A 19,986-nucleotide genomic window follows, 5' to 3' on the forward strand; every position below is an offset into this window, starting at 1 on the left:
AAAGCTATTGTACCCAAGGATTGTAGCCATTGGACTCCTAGTACAACATCAACACCTCCCATTGGAATGGAAAGCATTGGGCTAGTCAATACATATTCTCCCATGGATAGCTTGATATTATGGCACTTTCCAAAGCAATTTATTGTTCCTCCATTTGCAATCATCACTTGACACTCTGGTGCTGGATATAGGAAGCAATTCAATTCTTTTGCTACCTTACAATGAATAAAATTGTGGGTGCTTCCTGAATCAATCAACACTATTACCTTTTTCTTCTTGATTTGTCCTTCTATCTTGATGGTTTGAGGAGTGGTAATTCCTGCCAATGCATTACAAGATATGGTCGGATTTATTTGTTCTTCATCTAGGCTTTGTTCCTGGAGTATATCCTCTTCTTTTGACCTTTCTTGCTCCTTTTCTTCTTCCTCTTCACAATCTATGTAGAATAATTTCTTCTCAGCACACTTATGACCTTTAGTGTATTTGCTATCACAACTGTAACAAAGCCCTTTTGCTCTTTTTTCTTCCAATTGTTGTGGTGTCAACCTTATAGGTTGTGGAAGACTAGGGGCAACAACACTTCCGTCTTTATAGTTGTGAGTGGTATGCTTCCTGGTTGCCATAATTTTTTTTTCCATTTTTCTTGCTAACCTGAATGCCTTCTCTAATGAATCAGGTTCCCAAAGGCGAACATCATGTTGGATATTATCCTTTAAAGACCCTATGAACACATCAATCCTATGCTCCTCTGGAATATCTTTTACCCTTATGTTCAATTTTTGGAACTCCTCAATGTGCTCCATTATTGAACCCTTTTGTTTGAGACTTATCAATTGGCTAAAAAAAATGTTGCTTTTTGTATCCTCATAATGTGCTATCAATTCTTCTATAAAAATTGCCCAAGTGATAAATTGTTTACGAGAGCAAAGCCATTGATACCATACAAACTGATTTGGTTCCAAATATAAAGTTGCCATACGTACCTTTTGTGTGTTTTGCACATTATTGAGATCGAAGAATTGCTCCATCTGTAATATCCATGTGGCAGGATCCTTGCCATCAAACTTCCTCATATCGATTTTTGGAACATGGTGAGTCTTTGATCCAACATTAGAGTCTATGGAATCATGATTAACATTTCTTTTGTTCTCATCATGAGTTTCCTTTAGTACCCTTTCACCCTTAGTGACCATTTCTTGTAGCAACTTATTCATATTTATCTTCAATTCTTCCATCTTATCATCCATGACATCAATTTTAGCATCCATGCCATTCACCTTAGCTTCCATGCCATCCATCATAGCTTCTACACCTTTCTTTAAACCATCCATCCTAGCTTCTACATCTTTCCTTAAACCATCCATTTTAGATTCTGTTGCTTTTTGTGCAAGTGACACTTGTTGCACTTGTTCTTGTAATTTTGATATATCATATAGCATTTCTTCTTCTTCTTCATGAGTCATGCTAGAGCTTTCAGGTTCCTTACTAGGTGTTTGCATTTTCTTTCCTCGAGGCATCAATTACCGATAAAAATGCTCTATTATGCCCTTTGAATTCCTTCAAAATAAATTTTCAAACCAAGCTTAAGCAAAAATTTAAGAAAATCTACACACCTTTTTTCACTTTGTAGGAGCTCAATATTGCCTCTGATGTATCTCTATACTTTTCGATCATCTATTTCTAAATTTGTGACCTGCAGTAGCCCTTTGTGTCCTCTTTCCAATGCCACAAGTCTGACCCAAATTGGATTCTCCACGGAAGAGTTATGTGAAATCTCCCACAGTGACTTGATTATAGACTAGTTCAGTAGAGCAAATTTGTACGACGTGCCACGAGTCACTGTTTCAACCTTTGGATCTGAAAAATGCATACAAGAAAATAAAGTCTGTCCTCTTTCTATACCTTATTACGAAATTTCAATCCGATCCCCAGAGAGAAAGTTATGACAATTTTCCCCAGGTCACCTGTTTTGAATGTAATTCAGGAGTCTGCAAAATTACCAACTACCTCAGATCATATCTCCGCAAATATCGCGAGAAAAGTTCGAAAATTCAGACCCAAGGTTCCGTGTGATTTCTTCTCAAATGGGTTTTTTTTTAGACTTCTGAAACATCACAGAAAAAAAGTTATAGCGAAAATTCCACGATGACCTGTTTGGAGCAGCGAAACCCTGAATCCAAAGCTCTGATACCAAATGTTATGAAATCAGCTCAAGAAAAGATAGAAAAGATAGATCAACGCCTTAGAATTCAGCCTCTTCGAGGGGGCAACCTCCTTTACATTACATAAATGAACAATTCTTGGATGATACAAATGACAAAACCTCCTTTCTATATATAGGAGTCTAAGGAGTCACAATATAATCCAGCCGACCTAACAATAATAATATAAAGCCACAAAAATAACAATAGAGGGATTCTATGGCGCACAGTAATAACAATATGGGGGCAATAGGGGCACAACGATATTAATGAGGGGTATAAATACAATATCAATGGGGTAATAACTAGTATTATAGGGACCCAACATATACCAAATGGATGTAAAATCTGCTTTCCTTAATGGAGATTTAGAAGAAGAAGTCTATATTGAACAACCAGAAGGATTCATTCTTGGAAATGATGCAAAACTTGTATGCAGACTCAGAAAGGCTCTCTATGGTATAAAACAAGCTCCAAGGGCTTGGTATTACCGCCTTGACAAATATCTAGACCAACAAGGTTTTTCAAAAGGGTCAGTAGATAGCAGTCTATATACAAAGATTGACACTAATAAATTGCTAATAATTGTTGTTTATGTTGGTGATATCATTTTTGGTAGCAATGAAGAATCCATGAGTCAAAATTTTGCTTCAGTAATTCAACAAGAATTTGAAATGTCCTTGCTTGGTGAACTTACCTATTTTGTTGGTCTACAAGTTCAACAAAATAAAGATGGTATTTTTCTTTCACAGACCAAATATCTCAAATAGATCTTGAAAAAGTACGACATGGAAGATTCCAACCCGGTATGTACCCCAATGGTAATAGGATGCAGTCTCAGCTCAAATGATGAATCAGCAAAATTTCATTAACCAACTCAGAGATCTGTTATTGGCAGTCTGGTTTATCTAATAGGTACCCGACCTGACATCATGAATGCAGTAGCAATAATTGGAAGATTCCAAGAAAATCCAAAGGAATCACACCTTCAAGCAGTCAAAAGGATTTTCAAATATCTTCAAGGAAAACAGAACTTTGGTTTATAGTATCCTAGAGATACCGATCTTACTCTTCATTCAAATACACATGCAGATTGGGTAGGAAGTGTTGATGACAGAAAAGGCACTATTGGTTGTGCATTCTATATGGGTTCTAGGTTAGTGGCTTGGTTTAGCAAGAAACAAAGTTCAATTGTGTTATCTACAGCTGAAGCAGAATATGTGGTTGCTCCATCTTGTTGCACACAACTACTTTGGATGATGCAAACATTGCAAGACATTCAGATTACATGCACTACACCCATCTCCATTCTATGTGATAATACAAGTGTCATCAGTATCTCAAAGAATCTAGTCATGCACTCCAAGACCAAGCACATACCCATCAAATACCATTTTCTGCGTGAACAAGTGCTTGCACAAAAGGTAAAATTGGAATATGTTCCCTCCAAAGAACAAGTTGCTGATATACCCACTAAACCACTGCTTAGAGAGACATTTGAATATCTCAGACAAAATCTAGGAGTAGTTGCTGCATCATCCTGCTGTTAAATCAAACTTTTCAGAAAAGGGTGGTTATACACGTGTTTCCTAAAGTAAATTTGCGTACACACACGGGTTTCTGTGGGTCAAGGAGAGTATATGTTTTTCAGGCAAGAAAAACAGTGGGGCAGGCTCTGATATGGGTGCTCTGACTGATATTGATGATATGCTCTATTCATTAATTTTTTCTAACTAGCAAAGATGCCTTGATCTTTGACCTGTTAACAATGCACAAGCAACACTGGTTCATGAGGAGCATTAGCCTTCACGTACATTCATCATTGTTGGCATTATGGTTGCTAAGTCCAGCTATGGCTTCAGATATTTGTTGCTCAAGTCATGTAAAAGTCTAGGGTGTGATATGTCTTCTCATACATTTGAATGGGTCCTCTTGGACAAATGATGTAATTTATATCCCCACTTTACATCGGATGGATGATGTAATATTTCTTGTTTTTGTCATGTATAAACAACTGGTATATCCCCACTTGGTTCAGAGATGGATGTATGTATGAGTCATTGGTGATAGGAAGGTCATTGGTGATGTATGCATAGAGTCATGTTATTCCTTTAGAAAATCTTTTTGCAGACTTTGCTTGTGCTCAGGGGGAGCATGGACTCAATCGTGGGAGATCAATAAATACATTTCAGCACGTCAGAGAATTCAGCATGTACTCGGGGGAGAATGACATTTTGACCTTGATGTAAAAGGGGGAGAGTGACTTGGTGTTGTTGTTTCCATAAAGTCCAAAGGAGAATATTGTTGGCATTATGATATAGGTGTTGTCCTTGATGGCAACTCACTCAGATGAAATATCACAATACAACAGGTTAACAGCAAAGAACTATAGATCAGACTACACAAAATGAAGAAAGAGAGGTATACATAGGTTCACCCTAACCAAGCTGCGTATACATGTAGGTTGATTGAACACAAGTAGCATATATGTACACATGCACTTCCACAAAAGGAAAAGAGCGTATACCTTGGGAAACTAAGTTTTTGGTCCAAGGTATTTCGTCCATGGTATTTTGATCCATGGTATTGGTCCAAGGTACCTAGTCTGAGGTATTGACCCTTGGTATTTGGTCCAAGTTATTTGTCCTAAGTGGTTTTGCTTCATGGTATTGAGAAAGGCCTAAAACGACAAAAGGAGCAGAAGATCATTAGGCCAGGTGTGCAAGTATTATCTGATGAAGTGTGAGATCTAGTATGCAGTTTGTTAGCTTATGGTGGTGTGCTTGATCTGAACCAAAGATGAACCTTAGCGGTTGATGAAGGATAAGATCCAATGATGGATTAGGATCTTAAGGCTTGAAATGAATTATCATTATGTGTTATTATCATTTATTATCTAGATCTGAATCCTGACGCATGTGTTATTCTGTAAATATTACGATATACGATAACTGATGTCTGGAATAGCTACATAATTGTGAATTAATATATGCAGATGTATATGCTGGTTGGCTTTGAGAAAATTGAGTATACACACAGGTTCGACACATGGAAGTAGTGTATACCTTATAAAGCATGTTTCAGTTGTTTCTATTTGTTGTTGCAGAGTTCTAGGTTATGGTTACTATATTCTGGTGACAGTATTCTGAATGATCAGATTGATTGTGATTTAATGATGGGTTGTCAAAGTGATTAATTGATTCAGTTGTGGTTGATTCAGAAAGTGATGATTGAGTCTCAGTGATTGGTTGATGCAGATGTATTTGATTATTGAATTGTAGTTATGATGTTGTTATGGATCCAGTCTGAAAATTTATGAAACGTGGTCCTTGGAGGAGGAAAGAAGGTCGTAGCCTTCTGTAGGTCACCTCCTATGTACTAGTAAACATATCGGCTAGTACAAGAGTTAGGGGTTTGTAGCTCCCTTCCAGTAGAAGCTGGAGAACGAGAGAAGGTTGTAACCTTTTGTAGGTAGAAGCGTGTGTACAGGTATAAGTTTGCACCAGTACAAGATTGTAAATAGATTTTCTTATTATTAAAAGAAGACAGAGATGACAACAGTAGCCTGTTTTCACCCATATTGGGTTTCCGTGTTATATCTTGGTGTTCATGTGTGTTACTTATGTGTGATTCTTTATTCTGATTTTACTGCACTATCTAATAAATCTCTTATATACTAGTTAAAGTTCAATGCATGATAATTAGGTACATCAAAAGTTCTCTACATATAAACTGGTTGCTCTAAGTACAGTTGCGTATACACGCTAGTTCAATTAACTGAAGTAGTGTATACAAATCTGTTTTGGAAATTAAATTATTGATCTGATAATAGTGATTCACCCCCCCTCTCAGTATTATTTCCAACAATTTCCAAATTGTTAATTGTTGTTTCTCATGGAGATTCTTTATGTGGATATGAACTTTCCAAAACATTAGCTTTGTTTGATGTCTCATCCTCTTCATGTACTAGAACTTCTTATTGTTCTACTTCATGGGTAGTTGTTTCGAAAATTAATAAATATTTGTTGTTATTATTTCTATAAAAAAATAATTTCTAATATAACCTCTATGTATCTATTCTAGAATTTGCAAAAATTGGATAATGAAAGATGGTTTTGGATTATTGCAATTTCAGCTCAAAAATTTTCAATATTTGGAAAATTTTGAGTTAAATTGAGGAAGGAAAAAATAATATAATCATGACAGTACCTAACATGAGAATTACAAAAAAAAAAAGAATTATAAAAGAAACATGCCTCGCAGACTATGACAAAATAGTAAATATTTATAGATAAAATATTTCCGATAGAAGAAGTAATAAAAGTTGGTCATTGATTTTCACAATTAAAAAATTTGAATAAGTTCACTTACTAAAAGCCCAAGGAGCTTGGCGTTTGATGGCTTCCAGGTCTTGGGGAGTAAGGCCACTTTCCATGTTCAACATCTCTCATGATTTTTCGAGTGTTTTCAAAGCAGTAAGTGCACCCACAATAGTTCGACAGACCAAGACAAGAAGAGTTGCAATATCTAGACACATGGCATCCAGTCCAAGTTGGATCAAAGTGGGAAGATCCAAATTGAAGACGATGACGTTGATGTTGAACTTGATTCGAGAGGGAATGTTGAAGAATTAAATGTAATGTCTATCTATTTAATGTCTTAAAACAATTAGTTTATTAAAAAACAAACAAAAGGCCGACATTCGTGAATTTTGGGAAGTCTTTTTGTTGTTAAAATATTTCTAATTTAATTATATATTGTTAAAATATCTTAGGAAAATGATGTGTTAAATGTGTTTTCCACTACTCTTTTTTCATAAAACTAATTCTTTCTTTTTATTAAATATATTTTCCAATACTTTTAATATGTATAATTCTGAATATCTTTTCTAATATTTTTAATATTTATAAATCTTTTTATACGTTAAGTCTTCTTAATAATTCCAAGTTCCAATATTTTTCTTATGGTTTACAATTTTAAAACATTGAATTAATGCCATAAGATATTGATCAACAAGGTCAAAACAAGAGGTCTAAACAAGGTCAGGGTAGGAAACAAGGGGCTCAAATTTAAAATGGAATTTTTCAATCACAATTGCCATGGTAAGGAGAGGAAACCACTTGGGTTTTATGCCTCGAACAAAGCATCTTCAGCTTCATTTCCATGAATAATGCATCAAATGATAAGTGAGCCACACTCAAGGAAGCGTTCAACATAACATTTACATATGGATGTCATTAGGAGGTTTTCAACTCCAAGAATGGGTCATCAAACTTTCTCAAAAATCAAGGAAAGCAAGTGCCTTATATGTTTTCATGAGGACTTCATTTAGTGAACCTACAATGTAGTAAATATATTCATTGAATATTAAAGAATACACCTTATTTAATAGGATATAGGTAAACACTTCCCGTAGTTATTCTTTTAACACTCCCTCACCCCTCTCAACACATCTTCCCAATAAGAAAACCTTTATTCTGTTATATAGTTATTGTGTACCCATCAATTCCTACAAACTGATAGATGCTCAACAAAATTTCTTGAAAATAAGAACAATGAAAAACCATGAAATACCCCTTTCTAGGCATCTTTGGAATTTTAGTTTGATATGGACATTGTTAGAATGTTTTACAAATGGTCATTAGTGAGGTCTTAGCTGTCATTAATGAATGAAGTCAAGTTCCTTAATCTCTCCTTGAATCCTCTCAAGCTAAAATGCATTGAACAAGTTTTAGAACCAACCCAACAGACATCTATAGAGGAAATTGTAGCATAGGGTTGAAATAGGCACCATGAGTAGGTTTTGTTCACTACAAATGAGTTTCAAGGTACAAACATAAGGATATTTTCACAATGAGTAACTTATCAACAAACATTACGATGTTTTGATGTTTTAAATGAGACAAATTTGTTTCTTAGTCATAACAATCGTCAAGGTAGGATACCAAGTGGATTCGAAATTTAGCAAAGCTTCTTGGATTGAAGTACCTTGAAAGTTGCATTGAAGCAAAACATAGAACCTTTCTATGTGATCATTAGCCTCTAAGTTGGATATGGCCTTCATGTGTTCCTTCTAGAAAATAGTGATGGGTCTAGGACCCCAGACTATAGTCAAATAAGAAAAGAAGTACCTTAAGTGAGAAAAGGAAAATTCAAGTATTCCAATATTATGAGAAAAATATCCTACCATGTAAAATTCCCTCTCTATTGGATTTTTCATCTCTAAGTGTTATCCCAATCACAACCAAGTTATTGCATGTAAAGGGCATGGAATTAGGGGCCTATATGCCCATATGATGAAAGCATGTCCTAATGCTAAAAATCAATTTTTTAGTGTGAGAGAACTTATTTTCAAACATGTGAGTAATATGTGTTTTAACCCTATAAAATAAATTGTTGTAAAAGAATTTTAAATAAAATAAAAAAGATGCATTGGAGAGTGCAAACACTAACAAAAAAAATTTTAACCTCGAAGCCAAACTAGGGGAATCCAAAACATTTTTCAATATTCTCTCTCTTTCTACATACATACATACACACACACACACACACACACACACACACACACACATACACACACACACACACACACACACACACAGATATATATCCTACAATATCAACAAAATACCAATCCGTTTACCCTCCATGCGAGGAGTTATATGAAAGGATGCACCTAGGTTGACCAACATGGTTCATAATCTACATGTGTACTTGAAGACATCAAATACACACATTCCTTTATTAGAGAAGATTTTTGCTTCTATAGAAGGAGTATCATCAAATCCCTTCCCTCTCTTATTAATTTTCAATTTACAATATTTCTTCTAACACCCTTATGTATTGCATATCAAATATGCATTTATTAATTTTCCTTGATACTTAGATCTTCCTCTAGATTTTGATCTCCCACTTGAGGAATTATTTGTATTTCTAACTTGTGAGAATCCTCTTACAAACAAAGCATATGTGTTTCGAATTTCCATATTTTTCTCTATCATCTCCTCTAACAATCAGGACATGACTATAACATCGAAGCTTAAAGTAGTTGCATTATTACATGATCCCATGACTTTAGCAAAAAACAAAACAAATCGATATACTTATATTCTTATGAAATTATAATATTAACATATGATATATGACACACCCCAATATATAATGAGTTTAGGGCTCATTTATTTAGTGTTTATCCTTTATCCTCGGGTTATATATCCTTTCCCATAGAAATAATTTGTTCACTAGGGGCTTATGCTAATAAAAGGTGCCTAACTTGTTCCATAATTCCTTCATTGTAGCTTCTTCTAAAACATTAAAAATACTAAATATGAGAGATGCAATCATACTTTTCTCTTTTCCTTTCAATCCAACTTGATCTATTTTCCTATAAACATATTTGCTAGAGTAGGAACTAGATCCAAAATGATTTTCTAATATTTATCCACCAACTAATATTCCATTTTGAGCTCACGCAACTTGAAACTATGCCCATTAAATTTCCTGATCTCTATCTTTGGACTATTCACTATTTCCTTTCACTAGTAGAATTGATTCCACACATCTCCTTTTGTAACATGATTTATGAAAAGACCAAGAAAATCCACTTAGCCACAAAATCTTTACCTTGAAGGAAAAATCGTTATGATACAAAATGTAGATGTTAAACTTGTAAATTTAATTGTGACAAATAGATTCTTCATAAAGTAAAAAATATGCAATGTATAACACAAGCATAAACACAATGATTTTACCCTACAAATCTCAAATCTGAAAAAAATAAAATAATTTTCAATATATTCTTTTTTAAATTATTAGATTATCTATATATGTATGCATGTATGTATAGATGTATGTGTACATACATATGTGCGTACATACATACATACATACATATCTCACAACTTCCATAGATCAACAATTCATTTACTTTGTATTAGAATAAAATAATAGTTTATTAACTAAGAATACAAAACCATGGGCTAAACAACCATGTATCGCAAAATTGGTAAAGGTGAAAAGAGTGTTCCCCAAAAATCACCAAAAATAGACACAAACTTCGCCCAAGAAAAAATAAAACTAAAATTAGATATAATTTGGGGCATTATCTCTCAACCCCTAAACAAGGGGTTTCTACCGTCTTGCAAATCCCCCAAGTAGGGGGAGCTTTCTCCCTCCCACAGCCCCCCTAATAAAGGGGTTTCTACCCTCCTCCAAATACCTCAAGTAGAGGGATATTTCTCCCTCCCACAATCCCCCCTAGAAAAGGGGAGGTTCCACCCACCAAATGATCCTTTAGTTGTGCCCTATGTAGTGTGAAACATGTGGACATAGTCATTTAAAGAATACAAAACATACCAACGAAGTAAGTTATGCGTATTGTTAGTTATACATACATACGCACACATACACACACAAATCGATATACTTATAATCTTATGAAATTATAATATTAACATATGATATATGACACACCCCAATATATAATGAGTTTAGAGGCTCATTCATTTAGTGTTTATCCTTTATCCTCGGGTTATATATCCTTTCCCATAGAAATAATTTGTTCACTAGGGGCTTATGCTAATAAAAGGTGCCTAACTTGTTCCATAATTCCTTCATTGTAGCTTCTTCTAAAACATTAAAAATACTAAATATGAGAGATGCAATCATACTTTTCTCTTTTCCTTTCAATCCAACTTGATCTATTTTCCTATAAACCTCTTTGCTAGAGTAGGAACTAGATCCAAAATGATTTTCTAATATTTATCCACCAACTAATATTCCATTTTGAGCTCACGCAACTTGAAACTATGCCCATTAAATTTCCTGATCTCTATCTTTGGACTATTCACTATTTCCTTTCACTAGTAGAATTGATTCCACACATCTCCTTTTGTAACATGATTTATGAAAAGACCAAGAAAATCCACTTAGCCACAAAATCTTTACCTTGAAGGAAAAATCGTTATGATACAAAATGTAGATGTTAAACTTGTAAATTTAATTGTGACAAATAGATTCTTCATAAAGTAAAAAATATGCAATGTATAACACAAGCATAAACACACTGATTTTACCCTACAAATCTCAAATCTGAAAAAAAATAAAATAATTTTCAATATATTCCTTTTTAAATTATTAGATTATCTATATATGTATGCATGTATGTATAGATGTATGTGTACATACATATGTGCGTACATACATACATACATACATATCTCACAACTTCCATAAATCAACAATTCATTTACTTTGTATTAGAATAAAATAATAGTTTATTAACTAAGAATACAAAACCATGGGCTAAACAACCATGTATCGCAAAATTGGTAAAGGTGAAAAGAGTGTTCCCCAAAAATCACCAAAAATAGACACAAACTTCGCCCGTGAAAAAATAAAACTAAAATTAGATATAATTTGGGGCATTATCTCTCAACCCCTAAACAAGGGGTTTCTACCGTCTTGCAAATCCCCCAAGTAGGGGGAGCTTTCTCCCTCCCACAGCCCCCCTAATAAAGGGGTTTCTACCCTCCTCCAAATACCTCAAGTAGAGGGATATTTCTCCCTCCCACAATCCCCCCTAGAAAATGGGAGGTTCCACCCACCCAATGATCCTTTAGTTGTGCCCTATGTAGTGTGAAACATGTGGACATAGTCATTTAAAGAATACAAAACATACCAACGAAGTAAGTTATGCGTATTGTTAGTTATACATACATACGCACACATACACACACACACACACAAACATATATATATATATATATATATATATATATATATATATATATATATATATATATATATATATATATATATATATATATATATATATAGAGAGAGAGAGAGAGAGAGAGAGAGAGAGAGAGAGAGAGAGGCTTCAATAAATATAATAAAAGTTTCCTGAATTATAGGTGTTTTCCATGATGCTTTATTATTGGAAGCCTCATTTTAGTGTACAAGGTTGTTCCTCTCCTGACTTAATGTAACTTAGGCACCTTAAGATTTATTATGGGTTCAAAATTAACCTAGTCATGGGTAGCTTGGTCCATATCCTACTTGGAGGTGACCAATTCACTATATAGGTCATATGTTTTGGTTAGATGAATCATCAATCATGTTTGGTCCTAACATGTAATTTGTTAGCCTCACTCTCATAATAAAACAATTATAAATCCAAATATCATAATTAAATAAATCAAATCTTTAGAATTAGGAGTTAGTTACTTTAACTAGGGAGTTTAGTTAGGATGAGAGATTCTCTCCAACTAGTTCTCTTAGATTAGTGTTTTGTTGAGAAAATATCTCAACAATAGTGTCCAAGATAGACACACTATCTTGAGACCAACTTCCTCATGTATTTATTTTTACTATTATCATTATTTGTACATTGGATTGATTAATAATGAGAATGTGAGGAATACATTATGGCTGAGGCCTTTTTCGCCATATTTGGTTTCTATATTTCTGAGTGTTTATTTTATTGATAATTATTTTGTGTGTGAGTTTCCTTCATGTGGTATCAGAGCCAAGTTTTTGGCTCAGCCTATAGGTTTTTTAGCTTTTAGTTGTAGCTGTTATTATTAGAGCGTTCACTTGCCACAATTGTTGGATTAGATTTCGAGGTGTGGAGAAAAATCATCGAAGACATAATTAGAATTTCAGCATCATAAGGGATACATTTGTGAGCGTTTGATTTTCTGCGATAGAGATCCAGTTTCACATTGGGAAGGGGACACTTCACCAATCGTTGATTTTTTCAGATCTGACCCGTGACTACCAAGTGTGCAAATATCGTTGAATACCAATTTTCATGGGTGTCGAGTGAGGAAGTATCACCCAAAATCAATTCGTTCAATGTAGCAATGCATCTGGTAGATGTGTTCCCTCTTCGAAGTTTGAATTATTAAGAAACGCACCAAAATCGAATTTCTAAGAGCCGTTGAGCCATCATGGAAAGTTAACGAAGAACGATTTATAGTGTTTGCGACGTAGAGAGGAGAATGGTTTGTTGTCATGATCACTGAAGAAACTAGCTATATGACCAGATTTCATGTGGAAAAGGGACCGATCTAGTTCTTGGGTCAATCAGTGGGACCGTCGATAAGAAGATTTTGGGAAATTGCATGCCCAGATAGGAGTTTAGGTGTTAGCGTGTAAATTTCAAGGAACGCATGGATTTTGTGATCTGATCCTCTCACTGTTAAGGTTCACTGTGTCACTATTTAAATTCATTGACCAAGTTACCTAGGGGAAGCACTGCAAATTGAATTGAAGGACCAAAATTCTGAGTGTGGGCTGTAATCATTCTCGGCACATTAAAAATCCAAATCAGAGCAACCATCAAGGAAACGTCTTGCATGACGTCAACATCGGATGGCAGAGTCCCGACACCCTCAAGCCTTTAGTTCTTTGTTTTGTTAGAGATTTCAACTATAACTCTCTGCTTTTCATTCTTGAGTTATCCTTTTCTAAGGGATATTCTTCTTAGTCAACACATTTTCTGGGTCTATGATTTTGGAGATTGGTGTCTATTTTACTACGTCTTCCACCTCGGCAATCAACAGGTCGCCGATTGAACCACATTGGGGCACATTTAATTAATGGCTCTTTCCAAGTTTCAAAATTCGACATCAGCAGTTTGATTGTTAAAGATAACTGGACAATCCTCTTCAGCAGTTTCAAGATTGATATTTGAAGATTACTGAATACGTGTTGTTTAGTAGTTCAGTACTTGGAGATATTCAAATCTGTTCTCCTTTTGGAATTTTCAGAATATTGTGTTATATTTTAGCAGTTTTATTTAGAAGATCGGTCAGGACAATTTTTGCACTAGATCTTGAAGGTTCCTTTGGGCAGTTCTTCTTTGGCAGTGTTTATATTTTGAAGATTGCTTTGGGCAATTCTCCTTTGTCATCTACATTTTGAAAGATTATTTAGGGTGTGAGACTTGAAGTAGCTTACTAGTGAAAGAGGCATTAGTTTTTCTCATGGTGCACAGTTTGAGCACATTAAGTGTGAGAGATCTGCATCAAAAAATCCAGTCTTCGTGGAAGAGTATATTTGATCCAATTGCAGTTGGGTCTATCTGCAGAAGCTTCCACTGTAATGAGCCAAACAAATAAGAGCGTGGAAATAGTGGTGGCAAGAGCGTAGTTTATGTAGCATCACTTGACACTTCGCGTATTGCAGGCTCGAGCTCTTTTTGATTCAAGCTCTTTTTGATTTTTTGTAAGGAGATCTATTCACTTTTTCAAGTGACTACATAAAGGTTATTTAATTTTTAAAAAAATATTTCTAATCGTGACAAGGAGGAGTTTTCTCGAGTGAAAAGTGGATTATATAGATATATATATATATATATTAAAATTTGTAATAATTATAAAGTTAATGGAGTAATAAGGAGTGTTTCAGAGAAATAAGGTAATTTTGAAGAGAGGTGCATTAAATTTTTTTATTATGGAGAGATAAGGTGTGATTTTTTGGAGTGATAAGGTGCAATTATTTTTTATATTTTGGAGCTATAATTATTTTGTAAATTTGGAGCGATAAGTGAATTTTTTTGGGTGAAAGTCATTATTGTAATTCAAAGTAATATTTTACTTTGAGAGCAATTGAGTCAGTGCAGGTAGTTTTTGAAGACAAGTTTCTTCAAACATTTGTAAGCTTGGCATTCTCATTGTTTGAAGAATTTCATTCATGATGTTGTGAAGGTGAAGGTTGATGTACTCCCATACTTAAATAAAAGCATATCTTTTTTGTGGTGCTTGTGTCCTAGATCCGCCCGAAATTGAATAAGGGCATCTTAGGTACACCTTGTGTAATGAATGCGTGTGCATGACTTGAGTTTAGATTACTAAAACACTCTCTTTGTATTATGCTTAAAAAACTACATGCGCATAAGCAAGTTTAAGTATAAGAACACTTAATCAAGCTCCTATAATCAAGCTTAAGTACATAAGCACAGTGCGTCACATCATTAGCTTAATAAAGATGATCTTCCAAGCAACCACATTTCACATCATGTAATCAAAGCAATCAAACTAAGGATGCTACAAAATCAATCATTTCAAGCCAAGACAACATCAACATCATCAACACTTTTTGTATCATTTGCAGATAAAAAAAAATTAACTGAATTGCTCAAGTGCATTTTCGGTTGTAATTGACATCCTAATTTGAATTTTTAAGGTGAGTACATTAAGTCAAGTATGTCTTCAACTGAGTCATTAAGATTAAACTTGTCATTTGTCTCTTGGGTGCATTTTTGACAGTGTTCAACACCCTTTCTTTTGTAAAAAATATCAGCATATTCAATGAGTACATTCAAGGAAGGACGAAGTGTTAGTATTCAATCAAGCAGCAAGCCATCAAGTAAGCAATCATCATCAAACAAGTGTGAGTTCAAACAATCAATTGTTAGAGCAAGTTCAAGTGAGCGTGCAACAATCAACCAAGCTAGTGAGTTCAGCTCTAAGGAAATCAAATTTGATATTCAGACAAACATCAAGCTTTTTCATATCTACAACAAGCAAGCACGAGTTCAAGCAAGCAAGATCAAGCATTCAAGCAAGTGAGTTCTAAAAATTTAGCAGGTATTAGAAGAAAGCGAGCGTGAGTTCCAAGCAATTCAAATGGCGACACACATTCAACCATCCCAAATTCTTAATAGTTTGATTTTATCAAATGCTGGTGACATGGTGAACATGAGAAAAACAACTCTTGCTGATATTCAAGTGCATCTTCAACATGCACATGGGATGATTGAGTTTCTTCAACTAGAGTTGCAACTTCAAAGAGATATGTTGCAATAGAAGAGTGATGTTTCCAAGTCTTTCATCCCTACAGATGAAGATAAAGATGTTTATTCCAAGTCACTGATCCAACCAAATTTAAGTGTCGAAGTGGTCCCTGATTTAATTCAACTTTCTTCCAAACCAATCATCAAGCCATGGGAAGAAATTCAAATTAACTTGGATGAGGGTTCCTTGGATGAGGGTTCCTTGTTCTTATTTTGGATTTATCATTGGGCGGGGTGGGGAATGTTAGCCTCACTCTCATAATAAAACAATTATAAATCCAAATATCATAATTAAATAAATCAAATCTTGAGAATTAATAGTTAGTTCCTCAAACTAGGGCTTTTAGTTAGGATGAGAGATTCTCTCCAAATAGTTCTCCTAGATTAGTGTTTTGTTGAGAAACTATCTCAACCATAGTGTCTAAGATAGACGTACTATCTTGATACCAACTTCCTATTTTATTTATTTGTACTATTACATTATGGCTGAGGCCTTTTCCACCATGTATGCTTTCTATACTTCTGAGTGTTTATTTTATTGATATTTATTTTATGTGTGTGAATTTCCTTCATAATTGTTTGGATTAAGTTTTTTTTTTCCTTTTACTTTTTAACCTTCTTTAATTTCCGATAGATATAAATGCCCTCTATATTCAAAATGGATGATTAAAACTTGATTGAATGGACCCGTGTAATGGAATTTATGAATCATTCAAAGTTCTTATGGTCAAGAAATATTAGTTACAAATTAAGGCTAAATAAAACATATTTTTTGAGTTTTTGTAAATATAAAAAGGTTGATGGAATAATTATAAAATGAGGGCTTTTATTTATTTACCATACTTCTAGTTTATTTATATTTTTATTTATTTACCACAGCTCTCCAGTAAATATAGAAAAACTTTTTATTTATTTACCATACCTCTAGTTTATTAATATTTTTATTTATTTACCATACATTGTTTTGGGTGTTCTTAAACCTCTTTATATTCTAAATATATATTGTGTTTATACGTACCAATAATTAGATAAAAAATGGGGCCGACATCAGATCAAAAAAGTTTAATGTTAAACATTACTTTCACATTTACTTTTACATTTACATTTATGCTTATGATCCATCACATACCATACCATACCATATGATCCAACATTGTACATTTCAAAGCACTTGCAATATATAACATTTCAAACTCACATAACATATAAAGAACATATATACTTTTATCAACAACATATAAGGACCATACCTACATGAAGGTTCTCATACACACCATTGAAATATAATTCCATACTATATACAAAGTTCCACACAATTTGATCATTCCATGCACAATCATTCAATGCAAGTGGAGCAGTGAACAAATTCTAGAACCAAAGTACTTGAACACACACTGCACAAAGATTTGATTTAAGCATTTAATTGATACAACACCGAGAATTAAATAACATAGTTTAAAGTGTTCAACGGCGAAATCTAGCAGCATTCCCACATATAAAACATTCACTCCAAGTTTTGAACAAACTTCAACAAAGGGTTTCAATGTAGATATTCATCACTAGACTTCAACACATTCACTCCAAGTTTTGAACAAACTTCAACAAAGGGTTTCAATGTAGATATTCATCACTAGACTTCAACACAGGACATAGAATTCATTGGAGAAATGACAAAGAAATGAATGTAAACAATTTTTATATGAAGGGAGGGAGAAATTAAGAGAACAACAAACCATCTTTGTAACTCGGAGAACAAACAAAGCATATATGATTAAATTTACGGCTTTCTATTGTAGAAAGCGTAATACAGTAGATAACATACTAACCACATAAAGATAAATTACGAAACCAATATTTATTTTAATATTTTTGATATATAAATAATAAATGTAAAAAGATAAATGTTACATTTTCTAGATGAGTAAAAAGGTCTTCTTGTTTTTTTACAAATAAAAGAAAAAAAAAAACAAAAAAAAAAGTACAGATGATCTAGCACAAAAAAAAAGTAATGCATTGGCCTCTCAACTTCTAGTTTTCTTTCCTTTCTTTCTCTCTACCTTCTGCCAATTGCCTTCGGTGTCCACTAGTGGAGATTCTTTATGTGAATCTGAACTTTCAGAAACATTAACTTTGTTTGATGTCTCATGCTCTTCGTTGCCCTGGGTGTCAACTGGTGGAGATTCTTTATGTGAATCTGAACTTTGTGAAACATCAACTTTGTTTGATGTCTCATGCTCTTCGTGTACCAGAATTTCTTGTTGTTCTATTTCAAGCATCCCTGTTGTCAAAATTAATAAATATTTATTGTTATTATTTCTAATATAACCTTTATGTATCAACTTTGTTTGATGTCTCATGCTCTTCGTGTACCATAATTTCTTGTTGTTCTATTTCAAGCATCCCTGTTGTCAAAATTAATAAATATTTATTGTTATTATTTCTAATATAACCTTTATGTATCTATTCCAGATTGCAAAAATTAGATAATGAAAGATGGTTTCGGATTATCGCAATTTTCGCTCAAAATTTTTCAATGTTTGGAAAATTCTGAGTTAAATTGAAGAAGGAAAAACTAATATAATAATGACTAAACCTATCTTGAGAATTACAATAAATTACGATAAACAAATTTAAAAAAAAAAAAACCTGCCTCCAAGCCTGTTAAAAATATTTATTGATAAAATATTTCAGACAGAAGAAGAAACACAAGTTGGTCATTGATTTTCATAATTAAAAAATTGGACCGAGTTCACTTACCGAGAACCCAAGGAGCTTGACACTTGATGGCTTCCAAGTCTTGGGGAGTAAGGTCATTTTCCATGTTCAGCATCTCTCGGGCTTTTCCGGGTGTTTTCAACGCAACAATTTCACCCGCAATAGTTCGACTGACCAGGTCAAGAAGAGTCACTATATCCAGACGCATGGCAGCCAATCCAAGTTGGATCAAAGTGGGCAGATCCAAATTCACAAACTCCACATACCATGGGTCAACATCCTCTTTTGATCTCCACGGACGTAGGGGATGATCAACATGGTATTTGCAATATTTGATAATCTTTTCCAAAATGTCGCTGGACAAAAACAGCAGGGGAATGGGATTTTGAGTAATGCCAAAGTCCTCTGCCATATTCTTTATTATCCCCGACTGCCACGCTGCTGCTTTTGGCACGTCGAATATTTTAAGTATTATATTATCTATATATGTATGTATGTATATATGCATACAAATATATCCCCCAACTTCCATAAATCAACAATCCATTTACTCTGGATTAGAATAAAATAATTGTTTATTAACTAAAAATACAAAACCATGGGCTAAACAACCATGTATCCCAAAACTGCTAAAGGTGGAAAGAGTGTTCCCCAAAAATAGACACAAAATCCACCCACCAAAAAATAAAACTAAAATTAGATATAATTTGGGGCACTGCCTCCCAACCCCTAAACAAGGGGTTTCTACCCTCTTGCAAAGCCCAAAAGCCCCCAAGTAGGGAGAGATTTCTCCCTCCTACAATCCCCCCTAATAAAGGGTTTCTACCCTCCTCCCAATTCGCCAAGTAGGGGGAGACAAAGGGGAGGTAAAACAGGTGGAGATGGTCATTAAAAGAATACAAAACATACCAAAAAAGTAAGTGATGTATATTGTTTTATATATATATATATATATATATATATATATAGAGAGAGAGAGAGAGAGAGAGAGAGAGAGATGAACTTTAATAATTATAATTTTGAAATTGAATATGGTGTTGTAAAGACTAAAACATTTAATGTATTATAGGTGTTTTCCATGATGTTTGATTATTTGAAGCCTCATTTTAGTCTACGAGGTTGTTCCTCTCCTCCCTCTCCTCACTTAACATAACTCATACACCCTAGGATTTATTCTCGGTTCACAATTAACCTAATCATGGGTACAGTGGTCCATATCCTACTTGGAGCTAACCAATTCACTATATATGTGATACTTTTTGGTTAGAT

General features: G+C 34.0%; 1 pseudogene; it reads right to left on the reverse strand.

Annotated features, from left to right (window-relative positions):
- Window positions 1-18,751: 18,751 nt before the first annotated feature.
- On the reverse strand, window positions 18,752-19,129 carry LOC149237667 (uncharacterized; annotated as a pseudogene).
- Between the last annotated feature and the right edge of the window lie 857 nt (window positions 19,130-19,986).

The sequence above is a fragment of the Pinus tabuliformis genome, chromosome 8 (assembly GCF_031772625.1).
Source record: "Pinus tabuliformis cultivar Carrire ecotype Pingquan chromosome 8, CPIR1, whole genome shotgun sequence".
Lineage (NCBI taxonomy): Eukaryota > Viridiplantae > Streptophyta > Pinopsida > Pinales > Pinaceae > Pinus > Pinus tabuliformis.